Source organism: Microtus oregoni, unplaced genomic scaffold (assembly GCF_018167655.1).
Source record: "Microtus oregoni isolate MIOR12 unplaced genomic scaffold, Mior012 000014F_ref0000157, whole genome shotgun sequence".
NCBI lineage: Eukaryota > Metazoa > Chordata > Mammalia > Rodentia > Cricetidae > Microtus > Microtus oregoni.
In genome coordinates, this window is record NW_024543073.1 from 2,216,644 (window position 1) to 2,223,804 (window position 7,161).

Sequence of the window (7,161 nt, forward strand, 5' to 3'; positions counted from 1 at the left end):
AAAGACAATGTGTATTCTGCATGGCTCCAGAGGAAGAAAAAAGAATCAACAACTAAGGAAATTCAAATAGCATATGGACTTTCCAACTTTATATGCACCATAATTAGTTGTCTTAATTAAATATATACTTATGTAAAGTGTAGGGCATAGAGACTTTCCTGTACTAGCTTTGTAACTTTTCTATGACTCTAAATCTACCCTAAAATTAAGAAAGTATGTAGTTTAGGGGCTGGCAGATGGTATTGGGCACAGGTGCATGCTACCAAGCCTGATGACCTGAGTTCCATCCCTGGGATGCTATTGTACAGGAAAAGGTCTCTGACCTCCACATATGCTCCCACACCCCAATAAATAATAGATAGATAGGTGTAAGGTTAAATATATTTTTAAGTAAAATTTACAAAATTTGGGGCTGGAGCGATGACTTAGCAGTTAACAGCACTGACTGCTCTTCTAGAGGGCCCAAGTTCAAATCCCAGCATCTGCATGGAGATTCACAAACATCTGGAAGCCTAGTTTCAGGGGATCCAGTGTCTTCTTCTGGGCATCTATGGCCTCTATGGGCATCAAATGTGCAAGGTAAAAACAGCCATACACAGAGGATAAAATAATTTTTTTATTCAGAAAACTCTTAAGTATTTCTCTAGTGTTCTCTAGTTTAAAAAAGGAGTAAGCAAAGGACCAATGAATGCATCCATGCTACCTGCTTGCTCCTGCTTATGCCCAGCTAGCTTTCTTCATTTTTATGCAGTTCAGGACCCAACCCAAACCATGGTGCTGCCCACACTCAGGGTAGATCTTCCTATCTCAATTATCAGAATATTTTCAAAAATTAAAAATTTCCAACAGATGAACTCACAGATAAACCTGATCTAAATGATTCCCCTCAAGATTCACATCCCAGATGGTTCTCGGTTGTATCAAATTAGCCATTGAAACAAGTCAGAAAATATAGCTACAGCAATAGAAGAATATATGGCCCACAATAAACATTCAGCTAAAAGAGAAACGCGTGCTACAGTAACTATAGTAAAAAGCTAACAAAACCGACGAAAAAAATGATTAATTTCTTCATCCCCATGATTTCTATTTTTGTTGTTGCTTTAAAGGTTCTATACTGGCACAATACTTAAGAATCTGTAACTCTAACTATTACTATTTGAACGTTATTGTTTTCCCTGTATAGGGAAAAGGGTAGTATGTCAAAGACTATAAACTTACCCCGTAAGTCCCATTTAAATTGCTTTAATTTCTGGATCATGATTTTGTTTTACAACAGCAAGTGAACAGCTGTGCTTCATATTTCTCATGGCTTTACGTTGTCTACAGGATGAAGTCTAACTGGGACCTACACAACTTAAACCTTCCTAGATTCATCACTTACCTGCTGCAACATAAGTATTTTTTTAAAAAAATTATAGTCTTCTGAGAAAAAGTAATAAACATGTGGCTTATTCATCTGTAGTCGCCAGAACCTTTGAAGAAACAGAATTGGTAGAATGAATCTATGATTATAAAAAATGAGATTTATTAGAGGGACTTGCAGGTTGGGGTGTGATTATTCCAACAATTGCTATCTCTTGACAAGCATCCAATAGTTGTTCAATCTACCAGTCCAAGAATCCAATAGTTATTCAGTCCCAGAGGCTGGATGTCTAACATGATCTTCAGTACACTTCAGAATTCCAAAGAAGTAGGCCCTAATGCCAGTGAAGGAATGAGCTTGCCAGCAAGAGTGAGGGCAAGTAGGTAAAGAGCAAGTGCCTCCTTCATCCATGACCTTCATGCAGGCTGCCACCAGAAGGTGTGGCCCATATTTATGGCAAGACTCCTCACCGCCTATGATTCTATCAACAAAAATCCCTCACAAGTTTATCCAGTAGCTTGAACTTTGGTTAATTCCAGGTGTAATCAAGTTGATGACCAAGAATAGCCATCATGTCATCTTCAGTTTTGCTCTTTAAATTAGACTAACTAGCCAGGTGGTGGTGGCACACGCCTTTAATCCCAGCACTTGGGAGGCAGAGACAGGCAAATCTCTGTAAATTCTAGGCCGGTCTGGTCTACAGAGTGATACAGAGTGAGATACACAGAAAAACCCTATATCAAAAAACAAAAAAAAAGCAAGGAAGGAAGGAAAGGAAAGGAAAGGAAGGGAAGGGAAGGGAAGGGAAGGGAAGGGAAAGGAAAGAAGGAAGGAAAGAAGGAAGGAAGGAAGGAAGGAGAGAAGAAAGAAAAAAACAGAAAAAAATTAGACTAAGTAGTTTGAAGTGACTTTTTCCCAGAAGCACAATAACCTCAATTAGTTAAACTAGTAGATCCACACAGAATATATTCCTACCAAATCCTGTTGGTCATTAATTAAAGTATTTATATACCATACTGCTCTACGGTTGGAGTTTCTGACAAAATTTTTCCTAGGAGATGCACCACACACATCTGCTTACCCCAGAGAGGGCTCCCACAACAAATCAAAATACAGACAGCCACCAACGTCCACCCTGGTCAATCAATGAGTTTTATTGGGGTTACTTACAGGAGCAGATTTGATTCAAAGACAGCTGCATCACCAAGGCCCACCCCAGCTTGGGTGACAGCTCACAGAGCTGGGAACCTGGATGGCACACACTGCACAGCCTGCAGGCAGCTCAGCAGATTGGAGAATGTCCTTTCCAGGAGCCTCAGTGGGTCTGAGTCTGCTTCTTCCACGTAGCTGGTCTGGTCTGAGTCTTGTCTGCAACTTGTCTTGTCTGAGAGGGACTCTCAGCTTTTATTGCTTACTCTAGCAGGGAGGGATCTACTGAATCTGGTCGGTTTCTGGGACTTCCTGAAGCTGTTTTGAGTTGTTTACCTTCCTGCTTACTGAGTTTCCCCACAGGATTGAACGTTGCAGTCTCAGAAGAAACTTTTACACAACGGAGTTTCTTGACGTGGTCTGTCACGTCTTTACATGCAGCCTTAATTAGACACTCTTATCATAAGGTACATGGTCATATTTCTTTTATCTCTCTTGAGTTGGAAGAGTTGGTTGCAGTGGCCGCATGTAATGAAGTGAATAGCCACGCATTTGTTAAGAGCATGGTCTGCACCCACTCTTTCAAATACGCTAATTCTTAGTGTTTATTTCCTTCCAGTTTAATCCTTCAGTGTCCTCTCGTCTAACTAAAACCTGGCCCATATTACTTATCTTTAAGAAATCCTTTACAAATAGTTCCTTTTGTAGAAATAATTGAATCTTCTCAAAGATTGCTAAAAATTGACCATGAAAATGCATATTTTTCTTTTAAAAATAAATATACTGAGTACAAATATTCAAATAATACCAAAAATTAGAAAAACAAATCCCTCCTTAACCCCCACAATATGTCAGTTTATTGCATAATATATAAGGCACCTTCTCATGTCTATATATTCTAAATATCTCATATATATTAAACATGTACTTTTTCTTATTTTAAATACATAGATTGATATTTCAACAGTTCTGCTTTTAAATGATAAAAATAGTCTTATGCATTTAGTTCATCGCCTTTATTTTTCCTACGTCAAATAAGCCTACTTTGGGAAGAGAAGTTTTAATAAGAGGCAGAATATTAAGTATAGAACATATTTTTAAGGCCCAAATTTCACCTCTGACTTCAGACATACTTTGTTCTTCAAATAAATCTATTTAGAATGAGAAATTTTAATAAGAAGCTATTGGGGGAGCTTTGGTGGGAAGGATTCAAGATTGGGAGTGACTAGGGCAACATAGTGGGACTTCACCTTGAGAAAGAAAAAAACAACACAGAATTTAACTATAAACTTAAGTTTAATCTTGCTTCATCTTATTTCCGCATCTTTACTACTACGGGTTCAACGCCCCGTGTTAGCCCTGTTCATCCCCTTGCACCAGATCCTTTTCCCGGACAATTTTCCTAAACTCAGAAAACTATGACGAAGCCAGCATGTTAGACTCAATGGCAGACTCTGCTAAGCTGTGAAATCTGCTCTCCACCACCAGTTGAATTTGGGTACATCTATTTGTGCAGGGTGCTAGACAAAACCATGCTTCTAAAAGCCAGAATCAGACTATGCCCAGCATCCTCTTAAAAACCAAGCCAGCACAGAAGGCGGTGTCATGTGACGTTGGTGCACTCATTCAGGAACTTCTCTGCAGTCTGTGGCTCCTACCTCCAAACCCAAAGCGCACACAAGTATACAAGATCCATGGGATCCTTCCCTAGATTATGCAAAAATGGAAATCAACGCTGAGGGAGCCCAGCCAGTTTTCACAGAGGAAGCCTCCCGGAGTCTTTTGGGAGGAGAGCGATGCAGATTTCACCTCCTAGGACACATGCTGGTCAGACTACAAAAGTAGAACACATTCAAGCAGCTCCCCTTCCGTGGAAATGACCCCTGAAGGACGAAGGCAGGCGCTGAAGGCAACTGAAGAAACCTGTACGTGCTCAGCCTCTGTTTAATAGAAGAACGACAAAATCTGCATCCCCCGGGAGTCTGAGTGGAAACACAGGGTGTCTGAACACAGACCCGGAAATGTAGTCACTCCATTAGCGTTCAAGTTCTGTTCGCTAACTCTGACCCCGGACAGGTATACTCAATCCCAACAGCTGCACCAGTCACAATCCAAAGGGTCTGATCGGAAGCAGGGCCAACCAAAAAGGAGGAGTGGGAAGAATATGTGGAAACTGAACCATTAGCAACGTGGCATCTACTCGGATCCCTGAAAGACCAGTTAACAGATCAATGCTGCTTACTTCAGGCCTGGGGCAGCTTCTGTTGATGGAGATTTCATGTAGCCTCAGAGGTAAAGAGGCAGTGCCATCAGAGGAACAGACAGGCTGGCTACCAACATCATTACGCGGGATTCTTACCTTCTTTAGCTTTGATTTCAGCTCACATATATGAATAGCCATGATGCCGGAAGCAGGGTTTCCTAATACCAAGGTTATAAAAAAATAAATGCATCAAAATGAAGTAGAGATGCAGACCAAGATGGCCCTCTCTGTCTTGATAATTTATTTATTTCTATTTTATGTGCATTGATGTTTTGCCTGCATGTACATCTGTGTGAGGGTGTCAGATCTCCTGGAATTGGAGTTACAGACAGTTGTGAGCTGCCATGAGGGTGCTGGGAAACGAACCTGGGTCCTCGGGAAGAGCATCCAGTGCTCTTAACCACTAAACCATCATCTCTCCAGCCCCTCACTTGCTGTTGAACTTTGAATCCTCATCATAGCCTAAGGATGATGGATGGTGCTGAGTCAGTGAACCTGCAACCGAATCTCCCATGAGCACCTGTCGCAGCCTTTCTTTCTGTCATTTTCAGCCTATACCAATGCTACTCTTTCTGAAATTCCCCAGTTCGTTCTCTCACGTGCCTCTGCTCCCATGTATCCATTTCCACCAGCAGCATGTAAGCTCTTATTGTTCACCTGCCTGAGCCCTCCCCCAGCTCCAGCGCCCACCCCACCCCCCACCATCCCGCCAGATTGTACTAGTCTATCAAGATGAAAACAACACTATGAAGCTCGGAACAAACTTCTCCTGTCAGAGGCACACAGGAGCCTCTGTTGCGCGATCCGCACTCGCCCCGCATGCAAGAGAGATTCAACTCACAGATAGGAGATCCAGACTGTAGATCACAAGGGAGGCTGACTTCTGCCCTTCTTTTGAGTGCAAGAATACTTATCTCCTGATTTCCGAGTTCTTCTCAAATTGCAGTTAGACCTGGGGAGATGTAAATATGTAAGTAAAACCCAAGACCGTATTTCCAGGTTATCCTTTCTCAAATGCCAGCACTTTTCGGTTGCCTTATCAGAGGCAGGTTCAACTCCTTATTCATAAAGGGCCAATAACAAGAAAGGGCAGCTAAGTATTGAGGGAAGACCACAAGAGTTGCCACCATATACTGATCCTTTTGTTCTGACATGCTATGTGGGACTGGGCTGTGGGCAGCATTTCTGCGTGTCTCTTTCTTGTGGCCCAGGGCTACTCTTCATTCATAGCACTGCAGGAGAAACCGAACTGAAACTGCACTAAAGCAGACACAGGGAATTTCAACAATCGTTGGTTATGTTGAAAAAATTATCCAACAGCCGTGACTGGACTAGGCACCCTACCTACTGATGGGTAACTTGCGGCTTGTTAAAGCTTTCTAGAGGCAAAAAGGATCACAATGAAAGCTAAACACTGTTAAGGCGTGGTAGAAGCCACAAAGATACACATTCTTCAAACATCTGTAGCTGCTTCCCATAACACAATGCAATTTCTGCCATTAAGAATGATAAGAAGCATGACAGACTCTCTGAGTATGTCTATTATCATTCTTGAAACATTTGTCTAAGCTTGCCAGTAGCTTGGGCTGAAAAATTAAAGTTGCCATCTTAAAACATATCTCAAAATATCCTTTTTCCAGAAAATGTGCAAAAGGGTTGGAAATAAATTGATTCGTTTTCCTTTTTAATTTCCGTTTTAGGTCATGTGTATTTCGCCTGCAAGTATGTCTGTGCTATATGTACCTGCCCAATGCCTTCAGAAACCACAAGAGGGCATTAGATTCCCCAAGATTGAAGCTAAAATGGTTGTGAGCTGATTTAGGAGTGCGAGGAATCAAAAGAAGAGTTCTCTGGAAGAGAAGCCAGTGCTCTCAACCTCTGAGTCTTCTCTCCAGCTCCAAATGAACTTGTTTTCTATCTGTACAACATTACTCCTTGTCTTACTTCCTCCTATGGCTGTTATCTAGAAGCCAAGCTTGGCACCTTTAATGAACTCCACCTGTGGAGGACAAGTCAACCCCTTTCCTGAGATGGCCCTAGCAGGACAAGGCACACAGTGGTCCTAATCCCAACATTCTTCCTGTACTCAGCAACAGGTCAGTATCCCCCACAAAAACACCTCTGTCCTGCCTCCTTTGTCCTCCTCACTGGAAAGCAGACCTGGCATTCAGTCTGAAACTAGGTGCACAAGCTAAGAACCCTAAAATTGTGTCAACTCCCTACTAGCCTTCTTCCTTTCCTCTTCCTTCATAGACCCTGCATGTTGACAGAAATCCTGAAAGATGAGCTTTTCTACATTTTTCAGAATACCTAGAAAATCTCTTCTGGGGAGATTCTGCTTGCCATCTTGGACTGGAATTGGTGATTGTCTGAGTTGCTTATT